The following is a 21,615-nucleotide window of genomic DNA, read 5'->3' as shown; positions in this document are numbered from 1 at the left end:
CTGACAAGGGAAAATACCTACTGTGCGTTTTGTTCTGTTTAAAGATGCCAAACAGTATTTTAGAGCATTGTTCCAATAAAGAAGGGGGCACACACAGGGGAAAAAATGTTGGGAATGGTAAAGCTCAAAACAATGGTAAACTGGGGTTACTGCTAAGAAGTGGGATTACAGACGATGTCTTCTAATTTGCATTGTGTATTATACAAATTAAAAAACAAACAACATGGTCATGTTGCCAGCAACTTTGGTTCATAAGCCATTTTATACCCCAAAGAGATCCTGTCCCCACAGGAAAAGGTCAGAAGTGAGGAGGCCCTAAACCACTGGCCTAAAGCCAAAAGCCTTCCCAGGGTAAAAACTAGGATCCTGGAACTAGGACGCTGGGAGGGCTCCAAGGCTGGGCCTCGTGTGAGGCCCAGGGCCGCTCCTCCACCTCTCTGGGCCTGGCTTTGCTGGGCTACAGATTAAAGCTAGCAGCGCCCCCTGCAGGGGAGTGAGGGTGAACGCAGGCGGCCACACCTGTTCTCAGGGCAGCTGTTAGACACAGGCTCCCCACGCGCCACAGAAGAAACGGCGGCCGGGAGAGTGACCGACCCCTCCCCACACACGGCAGGCCTCGGTCCACCCAGGTATCCCCAGACACGACCCCAGGACACCCCACTCCACAGAGGCCCCACAGGTAGTCCCACGGACTGTGGCCAGGGGCCTCAGTGTCCCTACGGGTGGAAGGAGCAGGCTGGGCACTGGACACGACCTCGGTGTCCTCCCTCGGACCCCACACCCGCATTCGCATCCAGCCGCCACGTGGCAGGGGGTGGCAGAAAAGGTGGCTGGCTTTCCAGACGGGACGCGACCTCGCCGGACGAAGGGGAGGCCGACATTCCATCAGGAGCCCCCACCTGCTGGTGGCCCTCGGGGTCAGGGAGCCGGGAGTGGGGGGCCCTGCAGGGGCCAAGGAGGAAACAGGATTTACTGCGGAAGGCCAGGCCCACAGCAGACCCCTGGGTGGGGAAGTGACCTCACTTTACACTCTGTCCTGGCTTCCGCCCCGGCCTGGGAGGGAGTTAACCCGGACAGGGCTGCGCGCCACGGGCCTCGCCAGGTCCACTCAGGCCCAGGCAAGGGAGGGCAGTCTTTCTCTTCTCCCTCGCTCTACCATCCCCACTCCAGAGGAAGAAACTGAGGCTCAGAGAGGCCCACTCGCCCAAAGCTGGCACGCGGCAGACTCTGGAGCCAGACTGCATGAGTTCGAGCCGCAGCCCCGCCTCCCGCCATCTATGTGCCCTTGTTCTTCAACATCTCCCAGATGACGACGATAACCGTGCCCACCTCTGAGGGCTGGGGTCCAACTGTACCCTCCCGGTGCCTTACTAGCTGCTGCTTTTATTTCTCCCAAGCCCCCTGTGGGCAGTTTATCACGGCCGTTCTGACCCAGAGAGGCAGAATTGGCTTGGCTCAGACCCCACGGCAAGGAAGGAGCAGAGTCAAGATTCAAACTCAGGCCTGTCCAGCCCCAGCGCCCAGGCTCATCCCATCACACAAAACAGAAACAGAGCCCGGCCTTGGCTCTCCAGGCTTCTGCTGGTTCCTGGCAGGGGAAGAGCTCCACCGCCTCGAACCTCCAAAGGCAGACAGGGGAGCGGGGAGAAAATGCCAGGGCTCAGGAGGGGAAGAAAAATATTTTTAAGCTTCTCCCGCTTCCTGTTTATCTATCCCCTCAATATTCAAACGCCCAGTAGTTGTTTGTTCAAGGAAAGTTCTGCCAAGAGGGACATCCTGCCCTGTGGCCATGCTGGGCCAGGCGGCACCCTGCCAGCCTTGCACTGGGGGCACTGAGGCGCTTCCCTGCAGACCCCTGCCCAGCCCAGGGAGGCTGTCACACAAAGGGGCTTTCAGCAGAAGCAGTGCCCAGGAGGAGGACCTGGCCCCGGGGGAGGGGTCCACTGCCAATGCCTTCCGGTGCCAGCTGGCACCAAACATCTCCAGGCTTGCTACAGGAAGGTGATGAGGATTCGAGGAATGACTCTGAGCCTGGTGCAGAAGGAAAAAGGGACTGAGCCCAGGCCAGGGAGCTGAGCTGGGGAGGGGGGCACAGAGTCCACGCTGTGGGGTCAGGGATACCTGGTATCTAGGTGACCCCTAAGCCAGGTACATCCCTGAGCCAGGCATGTACCTGAAGCAGGTGTGTGCCTCTGAGCCAGGTGTGCAGCAGTCCCCAGTGGACCTGCTCTGCCAGGCTCCTCTCCAGGACCAGGCTGGGCTCTGAGCAAGGCAGCCAGCCACACAGCCCTGCACCCACCAGGAGCACAGGTGAGTAAAGGCTGTACAGTACCGGGTTCACATATTCACACACACACCTGCACACACCATCCCAGGCCAAAGACATCGAGGCAGCCCCCATGTGCCAATCCCAGCCCTGCCTGGCCCGCCCACAGCAGCAATGTCCAACACACAACAATGTCTCCTTGTCTCTCCAGCACCCGTCACCGGGCAAGACAAACTGCCAGGCTGGCCCCCAGGTCCAAGGCCAGGGATCGGGAAGGAGGTGGGTGAAAAAGGAAGAGACCGCTGCTCAGCGGGCTCACCCCATGCAAGATCCACAAACAAGGCTCTTCTGAGACCCAGCCTGCCCCCAGCCTGGGCACCCTCCACACACGGCAGGGGTGAGACGCAGCGGCTGCAGGTGGGGGTGGGAGCTGGGCGAGGCCAGCAGGCACGGTTGGGGGGAGGGGGTGACAGGCTGAGCAATACCCTGAACCACAGCACTGCCCGCCCAGACGGAGGACTCCACCGCACCTGCCAGCACTTCACCCTGGGTACACATCCCGGTGAAGCAAAGGTTTATGTCCATCACAGCAGCTTTATTCAGAATCACCAAAAACTGGAAACAAGACAAAAGTTCACCTCTAGGATAAACAATAAACAAATTGTGGCACACCCTCAAAACAAAAAACAGATGACTGGTAAGCAGTAACGAGGATGACCTCTCAGCTTATGTTGAGGGAGAGAAGTCAGAAGCAACTTAGATGAATACGGTTCACACTGTACGGTTTTGAGGCAGGTTCATTTAGGGAGAGGGAAGAGGAGTTTAAGACCTCGCAGAAAAACAGCACCTGGAAACCCCACAGGGAAAGACTGCCACCAACGAGGCTGGCGGAAGGACCGGAGAACCACACGGCGTCAAGGGAAATGCCCCCCACCCCCCACCCATACCCTCAAGGGCCTCACCATGGGGCCCCCTGGGGAGCTGACAGGTGGGGTAATCCATCAGAACCCCAAACAGCTGGGGCTTCCTCCCCCGATCATAGCAAGGCGAGGAATAATTAATAGCTTAAAAGTAACCACACAAGCCATATCTCTCTGCCTAGAGGAACCCACATCTGCAGGTTCAGGTACATAATCCTGTTTCGCAATAAACTACTAGCCTAACTACACCAGCATGTTCTTAAATTCTTTTATGTAACACAGCCAAGAACCTAGAGGAATCCATCATCCACGCACTTCCCCCAGCATCAGTTACATTTATATAAGGCTCAAGAACAGGTGAAGGGATTCAGAAGGACTTGATGGAGAGGGGAGGGGAGGGGAGGGCAGGGGAGGGCAGGGGGGTGGGGGGGGGAGGGGGACTAACCGGGAAGGGCCATGAGAGAAACTTCCAAGGCACTGGAATGTCCTATATCTTGATCTGAAAAGGGGTTACAGGTGATATAACTGTAACAATTGTGAAGGTACACCTTGATTTACTGTATGCAAATTACATCTCAACTTACAAAATGAAATAAAAATGACTAAAGCCCAGGCTCTGCCTGCCCCTCAGGCCTGCAACGAGGTGCTGTTGAGAAGCTGTGTGTGGAAAGGCTATGGAAAGGGCTGGGCCACGACAGGTAAGAAAACCGCCTGGATGTCAGAAGGACCAAGGTTCAAATCTTCGCTCCCTCTGACTGGGTAAGTTTGGGTTGGTTTTTTTTTCCCCTTTTTTGATTTTTTGCTCAGATTTTTTTATGACCAAAGTAATGTGTGCTTATTGTCCCAAGTCAAATAAAAGACGTATGACGAAGCTTAGCCCTCCTCCTCCTCCTCCAAACTCACCCCTTAATCCTCCTTCCACAGCAAGCTTCTTCCCCTTACCCAGACAACACGAGCACTGTAAGGGCAGCAGGCCAGGTCACTGCATCAGCGCTCACTGGACAAACGGCAACCAAGGATCAGCCCTGTCAATTAGCTGGGTGTGGTCCTTGCCCTCCCGGAGCAGACACTCTAGCTCGAGACCCAGAGAGAGCACAGTCCGCGGAGAAATGCGGCCGCACTTCACTGTACACATTGTGATGTGGGCTAGGAGGGGCGCTGCCAACAGGCGGAGCTGGATGCTGAGATGGAAGCGATAGGAAGGGGACTGTTTAAACAGGCAGGCATTCCCAGGAGGCCTGTGCTCCATCAGGAAGGAGTCCGCAGCCGGCACCGCCTGTGCAAATGCCCGGAGGTGAGAGAGCACACGGAACCGAGAGGAGACTGTGGTTTCCAGGCCTGGCCACAGGGCTGCCACAAAACCCTTGTGTGAACAGCTCACATCCCGACACTTCTAGGACAGACACCAAAATCGGAATGCTTAGGTAAAAGGGTATGTGTATTTTTGAATATTTGAATAGATAACTGCCCTGTTAACTTTTCCAGAAGGTGGTCACATCTCACACCACAGCCAGCATTGCTTAAGAGTGCCGTTTCCCCACATCCTCACTGCTACCAGAGGCTATCAATCTTTTTCATTGTTGCCCTTATGAAAACTCCCCACTTCCTGGTCTGTAAATTGGGGGAAATAACAGTTCTCCCCCTCAGGAGGCTGGGAGGTTTAAATGGAAACTCCATCTGAAAGGCTGAGCCCAGAGCCAAGCACAAAGCCAGTACTCACCAGATAGAGGGAGGGGATGTCACCATCATTTCCATACAAATGCTGGTAATTCTGTAATTGCTATGCTAATAAGAGGACCTCCCTAAGAGGCCTTGAACACCCAAACCCACAAGATTCAGCCCAGCTGGTCTCGGAAACAGGGATGGGAGAGGATGTGGGACAGTGGGGCAGGCAATTGGATTAAACTGCAGAAAGGAGAGATATAAGGCTGGGAACCAGGCCTCCCCCCACCCCCACCCCGCCGCAGCTGCAATCTCGGGAGGAAAAGGAACTGGCCCTGAGGCCTGGGTGGGCACCTCTGGAAAGCAATGCCAGAAGAGCAGGGAAAAGTAGGTCTGGAGAGGAAGCCAAGAGGACGCGCCCCAGACCCACTACAGGCTCTGCTGCCCAGAGCCCAGCCAGCGCTGCTCACCAGCCACCTGCAGTGGGGAAACTGAGGAAGTGAAGCGCTACAGGAAGTGCTTCTTGGGTAGAAGCCAGGAAGAGCCAGATAGGGCCACACAGCCAAGGGCGTGGGCAGCCACTGAGCACATTTGGTTCCTACTGCCTCCACCCACTCCCCCAAGCATCCAAACCTACCCAGGAAGTCCCCAGAACCCCCAAGAGGTGACAGGGGACTCTGGGGCTTCCAGAGTTGGGAACATGACTCAATCTAGTCTCCATGGATGTCCGCTTCAGGATCCACGGTGAGTGCTTTTTTTTAATTAAAATATAACTCATATACCATTACGATTGACCCTTTTAAAGCCTACAAAATTCAGTGGTCTTTACCACATTCGCAAAATTGTGCAACCATTTCCACTAACTCCAGAACGTTTTCATCGCTCCAAAAAGACCCCATATCCATTAGCAGTCACTCCCCATTTTGCCTCCTCACAGCCCCTGGCAAACACTATCTGCTTTCTGGCTCTATGAATTTGCCTGTTCTTCACATTTCACATACATGGACTTATATAATATGTGGCCTTTTGTGTCTGATTTCTTTCACTTAGCATAATGTTTTCAAGGTTCATCCACGTCCTAGCATATCAGCCGGATCAAGACTTCCTTCCTTTTCAGGGCTGAATAATATTCCATGTATGGACATACCACATTTTGTTTATCTGTTGATCTACTGAGGGACATCTGGGGTGTTTCCACTTTTTGGCTATTATGAAAATAGCTGCAATAAACATTAATGTACAAGTACTTGTTCAAGTCCCTGTTTTTAATGCTTTGCAATAGACACCCAGGAGTGGAATAGCTGAGTCATACAGTAACTGTTTAACTTTTTGAGGAACTGCCAAACTGCTTCCATGAGCTCTTCACGTGTACTATTTTCCCTCAGCTTAATCTTATGAAAAACTCCAAAACTACAGAAAAGTTGAAAAAGAAGCCCACACTCGTATATCCACAGCCTAGATTCATCACCTGTTAGTGTGTTGTATTTTAACTCGGATTGCAATTCTGTGATTCTCTTTCTATTATAAACATTAAAAACTAATAAGCATAGACTCCAGGTCATCGGAATGACCAGCTCAAAGCAAGCACTGCCATGCAAGTCTGGGCTCAAGTTTTCCCCTGCGTTTCCGAACCAGTTCCTTCTCCACGAAGGCCAAATGACATCACCGTTCACAGCACAAAGGCTGTGGTTCAAACAGGAAAAAAGGGGGAAGGGGGGAGAGCGAGCCACCCCACAGCTCCTGGGAGCTTGGATATGTGGAATGCAGAAGGCCGGCTTCTCAGCGGTTGGGACCATGTTCCTGTTGAGAGCATCTGTGTGAACTGAGCAAAGCCCATCTCTGTGCCAAATTCCTGCTTCCCACAATAAGTGGGTTTAATACACGCTCTGCAGAAGCCATCGGCCACCATTCCACACTTACCTTCCAGCAAACAAGACCACTTTCCAGTTATCAGGCATGCCCGACTAAAAGAGGCACTCTGGGATTCCTCCCTGGCAGTCTGGGCTTAAATCTGAGGTCTGATTCCCCGAAACCACCCACCGGCTGTGACATTACGAACGCCTCTGCACAGCGGGCTCCAGGACCCCCTAGGACACAGCCCCTGCCACCAACCCAACGCTGCCCACTCAGATGCAGCAAAACATTAACATCCATCCAAGTAGACTGACACTGTTCATTTGAAATGGGGGGGCTTTCTGGTTTCGTTTCTCATTATATAAAATCTCTAAGGATAAGGCACTCATACCTAGTTTTAAAATATATTTGTACACATTTACATTCTAATAAAAATCATTTAAATCAACAAGAGAAGGCGGTCACATTTTTATTTTTCCTTTAAAAGGGAACCCACAAAGGACCACCTATTGTATGATTCCATTTTATATGAAATGTCCAAAGTAGGCAAATATACAGAGACAGAAAGCAGATTCCTGGGGTGGGGTGGGGGACAGTGGCAGACAGAATGACTGCAAATAAATACAGGGTTTCTTGTGGGGGTGATGAAAATGTGGTAAAATTAAGACTGTGGTGAGATACACAACTCCAATTATACTAAAATCCTTTGAAATGTATATTTAAATGGGTACAGCATGTGAATTATTTCAATAAACCTGTTTAAAAAAGGAGGGGTTCACATATTACACAGGTTCCAGCAGCACTAAGCTGGGGAAATCAACAAACCCACCTATCCACAGCTTCCCTCCCAGACCAGCTCTCCTCTCCCTCCCCCTACAGCGTCTAGGATGACAGAGTCTAGGATGAAACCCTAAGGCACCCCGGAGCATCTTGAAAGAAAGGATCCCATTCCCCCACCAAATGCAACAGTATTAAGGTATTACTTTGAATTATTAAATTAGGCACAACTTAGAAGCACAGAGACATCCGGTGTGGGGCCCGTGATTCACTCAGGCACTGAGGATGCGCCAAGGGAAGACGCATGACAATGGTTTGGCGCCTCTGCCACTTGCTTGGCTGGGCAGGTAGAGCCAGGAGCGTGACCATCTGCAGACAGCCAGCTCCTCTTCCTCAGGAGGCCACAGAGAGCTCGGCCCCTCCACCCCCACACACTCCAGAGAGGGCTTCCATCAGTGACTCCCACAGCCCCCGGCCGAGGAACGAGCCTGCTCAGCCAGGGCCAGCTGCACTGACAGGAAGGGCGGCGGAAGGGCCCGTCTTCTCTCTCCAGGGCCGTCCCTGCTGGCAGCACTTCAGAGGCAGGAAGAGGAAGTCCCTGCTGTCTGGCTGTCCAGCTGCAGGGCGGGGGGCCAGGGGAAGCCAACCCAGACCCCGGACAGCCAACACGTCCGTCCCCAGGACAGCGGACGAGGCTAGTTTGGACACCCTGGACCCTTCTGTTCCGATCCCTCCGATCCCTGCCCTAAATTAACCACCTCCACGATGCTTCATCTGGTCTCCCCAAAGCCTTGCTGAGCCCCGGCTCAGGGCCAGGGGGTAAAGGGACAAGAAGGCAGCCGGGTGGCTCACAAGGCCCAGACAGTCCCAGGAACGCGCTGGGGACTCCGATGGCAGAGCTGGGAGCACTCTTCTGGGAGACGGCTAAGTGAAAAAAAAGGAGGCCGGGAGCCAAGTGTGATGATCCCTTCTACACCCCAAAATTAAAAACTACCCAATTTCACATAGAGGCACAGAAAGGAGACTCAAGGACACCTGGCAAACTGCTGCCAGCGGTACCTTTGTGTGGGGTGGGAGCAGGGAGGAAGGAGGGGGAAAGGGGAGATTTTACAATTCACTCTCTGTGCAGCTACTGCTAGAATCTTCTACAAAGATGATGAGACTATATATATTTTTTAAAGATTTATTTTTATCTATTTTTCTCCCCTTCCCCCCAATGTCTGCTCTCTCGTGCCCATTCACTGTGTGTTCTTCTGTGTCCCCTTGCATTCTCGGCAGCACCGGGAATCCGTGTCTCTTTTTGTTGCATCATCTTGCTGCATCAGCTCTCCGTGTGTGCCACACCACTCCTGGGCAGCTCTCCTTGCAGGGCGCACTCCTTGCGTGTGGGGCTCCCCTATATGGGGGACATTCCTGCATGGCATGGCACGTGGAACTCCTTGCACGTGGCAGCATTGCACATGGGCCAGCTCACCACACAGGCCAGGAGGCCCTGGGTTCGAACCATGGACCTCCTATATGGTAGGCAGACGCTCTATCAGTTGACCCACATCCACTTTCTCCTATATTATTTTCTTTTTAAGATTTATTTTTTATGCATTTCTCTCCCCTTCCCCTCCCAACCCCCCCGTTGTCTGCTCTCTGTGTCCATTCACTGTGTGTTCTTCTGTTACTGCTTCTATCCTTATCAGCGGCACCAGGAATCTGTGTTTCTTTTTGTTGCATCATCTTGCTGTGTCAGCTCTCCATGTGTGCAGCACCATTCCTGGGCAGGCTGCACTTTCTTTCGCGCTGGGCGGCTCTCCTTACAGGGCGCACTCCTTGTGCGTGGGGCTCCCCTACGCGGGGGACACCCCCGCATGGCACGGCACTCCTTGCACGCATCAGCGCTGTGCATGGGCCAGCTCCACACGGGTCAAGGAGGCCTGGGGTTTGAACCGTGGACCTCCCATGTGGTAGACGGACGCCCTATTCATTGGGTCAAGTCCACTTCCCCTTATTTTTTAACATTAAACATTTTTAAAAGTAGGATAGCCATCCACCAACTGGTAAATCAATAAAACAACACACTGTACTACCTCCATGCACTGGAATACAGTCAGCAACAACAAAAAAAGAAGGAAGCACTGAAACATGCAACAACGTGGATAAATCTCAAACTATCACACTGGGCAAGAGAAGCCAGACACAAAAAACTACATATTATATGACTCCATTTTTATGAAATTCTAGAAGAAGCAAAACCATAGTAAGAAGAAATAGACATGTGAACCTGGAGCAGGTGTGGGAGTGACAAGTCACTGCCACAAAGCATGGGGCACTTTTTTGGAGTAACAAAGTTGCCTGTGGTAGTGGCTGCATGACCATATACATATATTTACCAAAAATCATCAGATGTAAAGTGGGTGAATTTAACATATGTAAATTATACCTCAATAATGTTGTTTTTTTTTTTTAAGTAAGATGGGCAGGGAAAAAAATTGTATGCCCATTTTGCAGATGAGAAAAATGGGCCCAGAGGGGACAGCCCAGGGATTATCCACCTGCTTCAGGCCTGGTTCCAAACCCCTCTTCCACCCCCAAGTGGGACCTGCTCCACTCCTCTCCCAGGGGCTCTGCCACTCTAAGGTCCAATCTTCGGGGATGGGGGTGGGGCTTTTCTCAGGTCATTGGGAAGCCAGCGCTTCCCGGAGTCAGCCAGGCAGAGTCGCACCTGCAGGAGATGCACAAGTCCCCTCGGTGGCAGGCAGGGAGTGAGCGAGCCATCGAGGCGCTCACGCCAAGGCTGAACCACCACTGCGCAAGGAGCCAGACAGCGAGGGGTCCCCACCCCCCAATCAGACCAAGCTCCGCCAGCCAGGGTCTGGGGCTCTGATGGAGGGTCACCCTGGGGGGTTCCGGGTCAGCACCAATCGCACTGGCCCCAGGAGGCAGGGCCTGGTCACTAAGGACGGCAGAGGGGACACACCGCTGGCCACCCTACCACCAGCAGGAAGGGGGTTAACGCCTTCATGGGGTTCTGTTTCCAAGAAAAAGGAAAAGAAAGATGGAGAAGCTCCCCTCTGTGTTTTCTAAGCAGAATCTTCAAAAACACCTGTGTCCCCGTCCTCCACTCTGGGGAGGGGCCTCACAGAGGCCGGCACGGTCTGCAGAAGGCAGGGCGGGGGGTTCAGCAGGACGCAGGGGCCGGCAAGGTCCCGGGCCAGCTGGCACCCAACTCTCCTTGTGGTCGTGGGCGAGGGTGGGAGCCCAGCCATGGACCCACAGCCTCTTGGCACCACTTTCTCCTCCATTTGAAATTTCCTCAAGTCTTAGCTTCCCAAAAGCCTGCGGCACGGGCAACGACACACCCAGCTCCCAAAGCCGCAGACCCTGCTGGGGGGTCAGGAGCTCCCTACCACCTGCCATGGGGGCAGAGGGGCAGGTCACCCCAGATACCCCATGACTCTCTCATGAGAGTGCCCCAGCTCCAGTCCAGATCAGGGCACCCCTTGGAGTCAAAGCTAGGCTATGTGCCAAATACAGGAAAGATACAAAACACTTCCTGAGGTCCAGGAACCCAGCGTCAGACATTCACTCCTTAGGAGAGAATTCAAAGGTTTCTGTTTCTGTTCAAAGGCGTTTCCAAAAAGGGAGATCTATTAACTCACAGCATCTTAACTAAGAGCAAAGCGAGGCAAGTGAATGTTAGTGCTTAATGAGTGTAGAGTTTCTGTTTAAGGGGATAAAAAAATTGAGTAAACGGATGTTGGGGATGGTGGCACAATACTATGCATGTAATTAACGTCACTGAATTATACAGTTGAAATGTGATAAAATGGGAAACTGTGAGTTGTATATATGTCAGTACAATAAAAAGGGCTTTTTTTTAAACTGTCATGTTGGCACTGGACAGGAGCAGGAGCCCGAAGCTTGAAAATGAGGGTTCCCAGGCAGGGCTGGGTGGCACTTATAAGCAAGCAGGGAGGGGTCTCTGGAGAATGGACTGGACAGCAAATGTGATTCCTGAACAGGAGGTGAGAGGCCCGGGATTCTGGTGGGCCTCCAGCTTCTATGCAGTCCTAGCAACGCACCCGGGGCTGCCTCAGAGTCCAGGGCAGGGGCGGATGGACAGGTCCTTCGGTCCAGCCAGGGTGCTGATGGCAGGTTCTCTCCCACGACCCACGGATCTGCCCGTGTTCCCTAAACACGCCACTCAGACCTCTGCCTCTGCACGTGCTGCTCTTCCTGCTTGGAAAGCTCCCCCTCTTCCTGGCAGACTCTTGGCCATGCTTCAAGGTTCACAAGAAGCACTAAACCTGCCACCCACCCTTACGCCCTCTCTCCAGCTTCAATATGTCTTGACCCCAGCGGAGTGTCACGACCCCAGTGGAGCGAGGTATAATACAGCGTGTGCCCCTTCAACCTTGGCAGGAGATGAATCTAATTCACCTCTGGGTCCCTGCACCGCTGCTGAACCCGGGAGCCAGGAAAGGCCAGGAACCCGAAACGAGATGCCATCCCGGGGCCTTCTCACCACGTGGCCCCGAACAAGCATCCCGGCCTCACCAGTTCCTCCTTCTGCTGAGAAAACATAATCACGCAACAAGGCAGAGGCTCACGTTTACTGAGCACTCACCCGAAGGCCTCCTGTGCTTTATCTCCTTTCATCCTCACAACACTCTTCTAAGGGAGCTACTGCCATTTGCCCTGTAACCCAAGGGAACCTCGCACAGAGGGGTTCCGCGAGCTGTCCCGGGGCACACAGCTAGGGAGGGGGCCAGAACTCAGACTCTGGTATTTTGGTTCCAGAGCCAGTGCTCTTAATTGCTACAGGTACATTGGGGGGGGGCGGGGAGCGCTGGAAGACTGTCAGGGGGACAATTGTCAGGACAAGCCTCAGAAGAAAAGGAGCTCAGAGATTTTAAAGGCCAGTGGTCCTGAGCCTTCTCTTTCCCCAGGTCCCAGAAAGCCTAGTAAGGGAAGCAGGCATCCTCCACACGGATCCCTACTATGAAGCCAGCTGGGCTGCTCCCAGCCCAGCCCTGTACTGAGTGCCACTTATAGGCCAAACCTTGGCCCAGGGTGGGGGGGGGGCATAGCTGCCCACCAGAGGCGAGAGCCATGATTTGGGGCTATTCTTAGCAAACCACTGGATCCCCTCCCAGAGGCCTGGCAGGAGGCAGGCCCGACCCGCCACTTCCTGACTCTGCGTGCCAGGTTCCAGGGGGCTAAGGAGAGGCTGGTGGGCAGGGGACAAGGACAAAGGTGCCCCAGCCTGCCCAGCCTTCCCCAGGCCATGCACCTGGCTGCTGCAGCAGCTCTGGAAAGTCTAGCCTCAGGGAAAGGCTCCGAATCCAAGCCCACAACCATCATCTAGCATTTAACCCTCACAATATCCCCAAGGGGCAGGGGCTACTAGCCCCATTTTAAAAACAGGAAACTAAGAATTGGAGGAACTTGTCCAAGGTAGTGCAGAGAGTCACTGGTCAAGCTGTATCCAGAATCTGAGCTAAATCACCAGGTGAGCAGAGCAGATGTTCCTATAGCCAGAAGGTGGGGGATGCCTTCCCGGCCCTTCCTGGCCCTTTCCGCCCCTTCCTGGTGAAAGCTCAGGGTCTGGGGGAGGGTTCCACATCAGAAGGCAACACTTCTCATCAAAGACCCAGCTGCATTTCTACTCTTTCTACCCCAGAGATCCCATCCCTGCCAGAGAACCTCACGCTTGGGCTCAGAAGGCGAATCCCACAGCCAGCGTCCTCCCTAACCAGGAAGGCTAAAAGACAATTGGCGCTCCCTACCTGGGTCCGATGGCCTCCCCTCAGGAAGCTTCCAGGGACCCAGGGAAGATGAGAATCAAAGCCACTGCCAGCGCTTAAGGCACGAATCTAGCCCTGTAACTTAGGGTGCAGGGGGAGGCCAAATGACACTCGGAGCATAACAAGCATACTGAGCCCCCATCTTCAAATCCCTTGGCACGAGGCCACACCTCAGAGCGCCAGCAGCACCACCCCAAACAGGGCAACTTCCAGGTGGCGCTGCCCCATGGGGTGACCGTGATGGCAGAGCATCAGCAGACAACTCTGTCCGTGTCCTTGGCCACTGCTGGCAGTTGACTCTGCAGATGTACGTGTCCCCCAACCAGCTCCATGCCTGCCCAGGTACAAGAGTCACATCTGCATGGCTCCATGTCCCCGGCACCCACCCATCTCTGCCCATTTACACACCTGCCTCTCCCGTGATGAGGTTCAAATCCTTGTGATGTGTCTGTCCGTCTGTGTCCACATCCCCTGTGTGCTCCGTGTCTGTGTGCTCATCTTTGCCTGGCCCAGCCCATATCAGGTCCCTGTGAGCCTGACCAGTCACCAGGTGACCTGTCCAGCTCCGCTGTCTTCCTGTGTCTGTCCCAATCCACATCTGTGTCCACTTGTCCTAGTCTCTGCCTACATATCCATAAACCCGAGTGTGCACACCTGTCTCTGCCCACGTGCACACCCCCACCTGTGCCCGTGTGGGCCATCTTTGGAGGCAGGAGGCTTTGGTCCTCCAAGTTCTCCCAGTGCCAGCCAAGGGCGGTGGGGAGATCTCAGCAGCTTCCACTCCCTGAACAGCACCCAAGGCCGCCGCAGGCACGAGCACTCTACCACCTCTGCAAAGCGTTCCAGAAACACAGAAACCTGCCGGGGACGATGGTGGGGGGCGCCCTGTGGCGGAGAGCAGACAGCAGCACCTCACGGAACTGACCACCAACTCCAACAGCCCCCCAGGGAGGGGGGACCAGTCTGCACTCCCGAGGAAACAGGGTCTGGCCCAGTGCTGCCAGCCCCCGACCTCACCCCCACCCCATGAGGGAGGCTCTTCAGGAAGGAAGGGAGGACTTCCTCCCACTCACATGAACCTCATGTAAGGCTCGTCCTAGACCCCCAGCCTCTGGAGCCCAGGGCAGCTGGGCGAGCTCTGTCCTCACCCTGACCTGAAAGAAGCCAAATGGGAAAAGAAAAAAAAGAAGAAGAAACCACCCTGGGCAGGGGAGGGGCACATAAAACACAGGGGAGTCTCCTCAGCCCACCTGCTGCCCCCTTCCCTGGACTGGTAAGAGGTCCTAAAACTACTCACAGTGCGTGTGCTCTGAGCTAGAACACCACCCGCCTGACAACTGGACCCCAGCTGCCCAGCGAGGGCACCCTATGTCCCTCATTCAGCATGGTCAAGCACAGCCCTTGGCATTTCCTCTATGGCCGTCCAGGACGGGAAAGGAAACCTCACATAGGCTGATTCTGTGGGTGTGTATTGTCTTCCCCACCTGCTGAGCCACACCAGGGCGGAACCCTCCGAGTCCTCCCACCACCTGCACCCTCTGGGGCGTAGCCCAGAGTCTGGCATCTAAGAGGGACTCTGTAAGGAAGCCAAGCACGGGGCCCCTGGACCTCTGGCTGGGAGGACAGATGCGCCCAGAAGCCTGCTGAGGCCAGGAAGTGTTTTCTTCAATGCTGACGCTCCAAGAGACAAACACATTCCACCCTGGCCTTTTAAAAGAGCCTGGCGCCGCGGGTCTCCCTCTCACCACACTCTGCCCTGACCCGGCGCTGGCCCCTCAGGAACACCCTCTGCCGTTGAAAAAGCCTCTCCCAGGAGATTCAGGCCTGGGGAGGTGGAGGGCCCGACCTGCCGACAAGCCAGGCCAGAGCCCGCTGGAACGTCCCAGCTCTTCCCCCTCCCTGGGCCGCCAGCCCCCCAGAGAAGGGCCCAGGAAGCCCGCCTCTGGATCAGGACACGGCCTCCCTCCTCCCAAACCTCTCAGGACGCGTGGCTTACGGGCGGCGCCCCTGCTAGCAATGAAGAGCGGGGCTTCTCCCAGCCCACGTCAGTCCCAGTCCAGGAACCTCGGCAGAGGGCAGTAGCCCAGAGCCCCGTATACAGAACGACTCCATCGCTGCTGGCTGTTTAAAATCTGAGGTTCCGCTTCCCCCCGAGGCAACACCCTGTGTGGGTTCCGGCGGGAGACGAGGAAAGGGAAGCTCCGGGAACTCTGCCCTGCGGGGAGCCCACGAAGTGTGCGCTCTCGGGAACTGGCGAGTGGGTGGTCGGAGCAGCCCCGGGTGGGGGTGCCCGGAGGACTCCCGGACCCGCGCTCCCCTCGCCAGCCCGGGGCCCGCACGCATCGGTACCTGTCTGCCCGCGGCTCGGAGGGGCATTCGCGCTCCTGCAGCCGGCGCGCTGCGCCCCGATTGCGGGCGCCGAGTCAGGCAGCGGCGGGGCGCGCCCGGCACGGGCTCCGGCTCGCCCCTCCCAACTTCCCCAGCCCATCCGTGGGCAAAGGCGGCTCCGGAGGCGGGCAGGCCGGGCGGGGCGAGCAGAGGGCAGCCAAGCAAGAGCCCGCGCTCGCCGGCGACCGGAGCGGCGCGCCCCAGCCCGTGCGCGCCGCGCCTCTCCCCCGCGCCCCGCACCCCGCGCCCCCCACGCCAAGGGGCGGACCCGGCCGCGCCGCCAATCACCAGCGCCCGGCCCGCGGGAGCCCGGGTCCCAGCCGCAGAGGGGGTAGGGGGGCTCGGATTTAAAGGCACACTCACCGCGGCCGGGTCTCGATCTGCCGCCCAGAGGCGCGGCTCCGGGGCTGGGAGGGCACTGCTGGCCCCACCTCCCCTCGCCCCGCTCCCTCCCTCCGCCCACCACCACCACCACCCCTCATCTCCCCACCCTCCCAACCTCCCCGAGAAGGGAAAGTTTGGGGCGGGGGTAGACGGTCTGGGAAGCCAGTTCCTCTTTCCTGGTCCTTAGCTTGGCTCGTTCTGGAAGATGCTCAAACCCTGCATCCAGCCTCCCTCGCTGGAGAAAGAAGCAAAGTGCTCTGGGCACCACACCCCCTCCCAGGCTCCAGTTCCCGGAGTTAGTCCGCTGCCCGGTGGAAGCCGGCGGGCATGGGTTTCGCTCGCCGCCCTCTATTCCATAACGCCAGGCAGAGCCCAGGCGGGACCGAGACGAGAATCCGGGCTCCGAACCGGCCTCACTCTGTGCTGTGCAACCTGAGCCAGGCGATTGCCCTCCCTGGGCCTGAGCTTACCCAGCTGTCAAAGGGCGGGCCCCTAAAGAGCAGATTGGCCCATCACCCGTGGTCTTGCCCAAACCTTGGACTCGGGATTTTCCTGGACACGCAGGGAGACGCGCCCCCTCAGCCCCAGGAGGCGAATAGCAGAGTGTGAACTCCAGAAGGGGAGGGGGCCCTTAGCCCCCACCCCACAGCTCTCGGCGGCGACAAACACCACCTCCGTCCCCCAAGGGTCTTGTGGGCCGGGCCGCTCCCGGGAACTGTCTCTGCCTTCCGCCGAGGATGCCCCAGCCAGCGGCTCACACGCCCCCGCGCGCACCCACGTGCTCACGCTCGGGCTGCTGCTTCCTCCCGGGGAGATAGCTTTGTTGTAATTGGTGAGTCACTTCCTCCCTCTCTCTGCTCCACAATCAGGAAATCCTTCTTCCCCACCTGCCCTCTACCTGTCTCGCTCTGTCCCTGGTCCGGGAAATCAAGGCTGGAGCTCCGAGGGGAGCCACGGGGTGAAGGCTGGGGCAAGGCAGCGCAGGCCCCACCTCCATGTCCACAGTCCAGCCTAGCGCACTGGGGCCCATCGCAGACCCTGCAGCTCCTAAGAGGAGGGCGACAGGGTCGCTTCTCACTGGGTCCCCCGCACCGTGTTAAGCGATTCACCTGGATTATTTTATGAGCTAAGTACTTTTATCATCCCAATTTTATGGATGAGGAAACTGAGGCCCAGGGAAGACTTGCTCTCAACTCCACGCCTCTTCCGGTCTACTCAAGGTGTCACCTTGGGAAGCTGACCCTGGAGTCCTGCAGAGGTAGGCTCACATTGGCTCACGGTTTACTGGCTGTGTGGTCAGGGACAGGTACATTATTTCTCTGATCCCCAAGTGCCTCATCCTTAAGATGGACCCACCCTCCCCCAGAGAGGTGCTTTAGACCCAGTGAGCCGGGGCATATGACGCCCAGGCAGAGCACATGGCACATCCTAGGGTTCCATCCCTGGCTGTAGTTCCCTTCCTTCCTCCTCTAGCCATGACCCCATATCCCACCCCTCTACCCCACGTCAGATTCTGCAACTGATGTCTCACCATCCTGAGGATGCTCTATTCCAGGCTCATGCCCCGCTCCTGACCAGGACTAGGTTAGGGGCATACACACACACATGCACACACTCTGCTTCCCTGTCCCCGCAGCCTCACCCCAACAGATGCTGGGGTCTTTGGCTGCCAGCCTTTCTAGATGGAGCTCCTGGAGGAATAGAGCTGGGTCTAGCCTGTCTTTTGGGCCCCAGTGAAGTGCCTTGCACATCTTCATTCATTCATTTGTGTTCATCATGTATGTTGGAGTTGAACCAAGCAGAAAAGCGCCAGGTAGAAATGTCCTCAAGAGAAACAGCAATCAGGGTCCTTGGGCTCCAAGAGACATCCTCAGGGCTCAGCTGCTAGGCCCCAGTGGGAGGCTGAGGTGTCGCAGGAGCAGGCCACAGACTGCACCTAAACCACAGTCCCCGGGCCACCCCCACTCCTCCAGAGGTTCTGCCAAGTCCTGCCCAGAGCAGCAGGTTCTGCATCCCTGGCTGCCCACTGGACTGTGGGCTCTTCAGGACCAGATCTGCCCCACCCTGGGCCCTGGAGGAGGAAGGGGCTGAGTGTTGAAGGAGAGAGGAAGGAAAGGGCACAGGGCAGCCCTCGGCATCCCCAAGAGAAGGCACTCTGCCCACCCTTCCCAGTCCCGGACACAAGAGTGGAGGGAAAGAATCAACTGGGCCACTTTCTCAGCCCAAACTACAGCAAAGGCTCCCCAAGAAGTCTAGAAACTCACAGCAGGAGCCTAAAAGGCCCGAAGAAAGGATCCATGGTCCCATGACTGGACCTCAGAAACTAGTGGGCTCAGGACCTACCACAACTCACCCCCACACTCCCCACCACCACCACTCCACACCTCACATACAAGCACCTGAAAAATGCCAGGGCCCCATGGGTGTCCCTGTGTAAATGTGTGCCTGTGTGTGGACATGTTTGCACACATAGGTGCTTGTGTGTGAACTCATGTTTGCAGGGATGTGAATAAAGGCATGTGTGATTGTGCAAATGTCTAAGGCAAATGGGAGTGAGTGTAGAGATGCAAGTGGGCGTGTGTGTACATGTGGGTATTATATGTGGCACACACACAAAGTAACCCACCACCAAAACCCAACAAGCTGCTGCTGCAAAGAATGAGTAAACCCCTTACTCATGCTTTCAGGAGAATCACCTGTGGCCCTCTGTACCCCCTTACCCCCCAGCCCAAGCAAGGTTCTGGAGCTCTTGGGAGAGAGCTCCCAAGTGTGAGTCCCTTGTTGAGGCTCATGAGCTGTGGGAACCCCAAACTCCAGTGTGGGAGCACTCCAGCCAAGAATGACTTCCTAGCCAAGAAAGGAAACATGGGACTGGATAGCAAACCTCATGAAAAATGAGTATGGTAAATAGTGCATGTGTAAGAATGTTTTTCTCTGAAATAGAACAGATGTACATTAACATTACAAGATGTTTAAAAAAAAAGATGTTAATATCAGTGATATTTGGGCAAAAATACAAACAAAGCAAACTATAGGCAGTAGTGTATAATAACATATTAATAACCTACCATCAGTGGTTAAAAAAAAAAGGAAGTATTCTAAATGAAAGAAACTAGACAAAAAGTACAACATATTACTTGGCTCCATCTATACAAAATGTAAATACAAATAAATTATAGAGACAGAAATAGAGAAGCAGTTATGTACAACAGGGGAAGGATACAGAGACTGAGAGGTGACTTTCTTTTTTTGTTTTTTTATTGTTGTTGTTTTTTTACATAATGAAAATGCTCTAATATTGATTGAAGTGACAAATGTACAACTCTGTGATTATACCAAATGCCAGTGATCGAACACTTTAGGCGGAATATATGGTTTATAAATATGTTTCAATAAAATTGATTTTTAAAAACTGATTTCCTGACAGGCACAAACGACTTGCCAGAAGACAGAGGAGCTGGGTTCAAAGCACAAAGACGAGACTTGACAAGAGACGGGAAACAGGCTCTACTGCTCCTCTCTGCACCCCGCTCCATGCCAAGCCCGCCACAGGCTGGGGTCCAGCTGGGCCCGAGGAAAGGACAACGTCAGGGCAGGGAGCTGGCCGCACCTTGCTCTTGTGGCCACATTATTGCCAGGAACAGGGACCCACAAGGTGCTGAGCCAGGGGTCTCTGAGCCGCAGGTAAACCCTGATGCCCAAGGATGCCCTGCCTGCCCTTGCAGGCCCACTGCCCCAGCTCCAGGACCCAGTGTCCCCTGTGTGCAGTCCAGGGGATCTGAGCAGGGCAGACCTGGGCCTGAGTCTTGCCCCAGCAGCGTTCTTGTCACCTACTACAAGGTCACCATGTTTCTCATCTGTAAAATGGTGCAAAGAGCAGTTCCTACATCCCAAGAATGTCTGAAGGATTAAGTGGGTGCCTGGAGCTCAGCGGCTTGCTCACCCATGGAGCTCTTGCTGATGTTACCATTACTGCCACCCAAACTCTGAGTTGCCCTGCTGCGCAGCGCGGCCTGGCTCGTCCCTCCCCTGGCAACCCAGCCTGGCAGCTCGGGCTGTTGGGGAGTGAATCGTGTCCCCCACAAAAGGCAAGGTCCCAACCCTGGTCCTGTGAAGCCATTTGTAAATAGGGCCTTGGAGGATGTTCTTAGTTAGGGGGTGCCTGGATCCCATAGGGCCCAAGTCCTTATAAGCAAAGGAAACTGCACCCAGGAAGAGAAGCCGTGGGGAGCAGCTAGAAGCTGAAAGTCAACAGAACCGGAGGGAAAGGAGAAGACACGTCCAGGTGCATTCATTGCCATGGGACAAAAGCCAGCCAGAAGGTACCTTCCCCGGGAGGAAACCAGCCTTCTGAGCCTCTGAAACGGTGAGCCCAAAATTCCTGTTGTTAAGCCAACCCGTTGTATGGCATTTGCTTTTGCAGCCAGGAAACTAGCACAGGCATTAAACAGTTCATGGGGTGTCCCAAACCTCAGAGGGACAGCTACCCCAGACCTCCAGCCCCGGCATGCCTTCACCCCCCAACCCGCCCTGCTCCTCAGTGGACTCCCAGCGCAGCAGCCCGTGGGGGGCACTTGAGTCCAGGAACACGGATGCCGAGTCTCCGGCAAGGCAGGAGAGGGTAAGAGATCTGAGCCCCATCTGTGGGTCCAGGTTTCCACGTGGAGCAGAGAAGGCTCAAAGGGCAGGATGCTCTCACCCAGGCCCTGCAGGGTGTTCTCACCCAGTCCCTGCAGGGTGTTCTCACCCAGTCCCTGCAGGGCTGTCCCAGAGTGAGCACCCACAGCCATGCAGCTGATGCCTATCACAGGAGGACCTGCTCAAGCCTCCTCCAGATGCTTTTGGTTCTTTAAGTGCCTGCTCTAGGCCTGTCCCAGGTCTCCAGGCCCCCACCACACCCTCAGGGTGCTCACAGGCCCGTGGGAGATGCAGGAAATGGGTCTTTTCAGAGCCCTGTGCTTCCTGCAACGGGGAGATGGGATCAGAGCCCTGGAGGAGCATGGACCCAGGCTCTTTCAGGCCAGCTGGGGTGAAAGTGGAGGTCCTCTGAGGGCCTTGACAACTGGAATAAAGTACAGCGACTCAGTCTGGCTTTAGCATCAGACAGACTTGAGTTTTAAGTCAGTTTTTGCTTATTAGCTGTGTGGCCTTAGGCAAGTCACTTAACCCTTTGAGCCTCTCTTTCCACAACAATAAAATGGGGCTAGTCATACCTGCCTTGGAAGGTTTTGAGAGTAAATGAACTAAAAAAAGGCAAAGCCCTTAAAGAGCCTTCCAGGAGGAAGCTCAGTTCAAAGCAGTGGCTGCGTTCTTGTCATCACCTTCAGGGGACCTGCTCTGGGGCGCGGCCCTTTGGCTCACATCTCCCCCCTCCCTTAGTCAGCACTTTCACGGGGCCCCTCGGCACTCACAGAGAATGTCCCGCCCGCACTGCCGTCAGCCAAGAGTTCCAAGCGATCACTGCAGAATCCCAGCCCTGGACACTGGGAATAATGGGGGGTGGGGGAGACTGCCAAAACCTCCTCCCTGAATAAACAGCCTGTCACCCCTTCCCTCCCACTCTTTC

At 55.3% G+C, this 21,615-nt stretch overlaps 1 protein-coding gene across 15 annotated transcripts in view; it reads right to left on the bottom strand.

Moving 5' to 3' along the window:
- Positions 1-21,615, bottom strand: part of PALD1 (phosphatase domain containing paladin 1) — a 103,175-nt gene that overhangs the window by 68,532 nt on the left and 13,028 nt on the right. For 4 of the 15 annotated variants that reach the window (XM_071215841.1, XM_058298977.2, XM_058298965.2 and 1 more), the window contains exon 1: positions 15,627-15,908. The exons of 2 other annotated variants lie outside the window; for them this stretch is intronic. The gene's annotated coding sequence lies outside the window, so the exon portion shown is untranslated. Of the gene's footprint in view, positions 1-4,089; positions 4,215-15,273; positions 15,412-15,626; positions 15,909-16,028; positions 16,159-21,460; positions 21,532-21,615 lie in introns of those variants that run through there. 9 more of the 15 variants (XR_009186170.2, XM_058298974.2, XM_058298975.2 and 6 more) reach the window with 8 other exon arrangements.

This window comes from Dasypus novemcinctus, chromosome 6 (assembly GCF_030445035.2).
Source record: "Dasypus novemcinctus isolate mDasNov1 chromosome 6, mDasNov1.1.hap2, whole genome shotgun sequence".
NCBI lineage: Eukaryota > Metazoa > Chordata > Mammalia > Cingulata > Dasypodidae > Dasypus > Dasypus novemcinctus.
The sequence above is the reverse complement of the archived record's forward strand: the minus strand, read 5'-3'. Positions and strand labels throughout refer to the sequence as shown.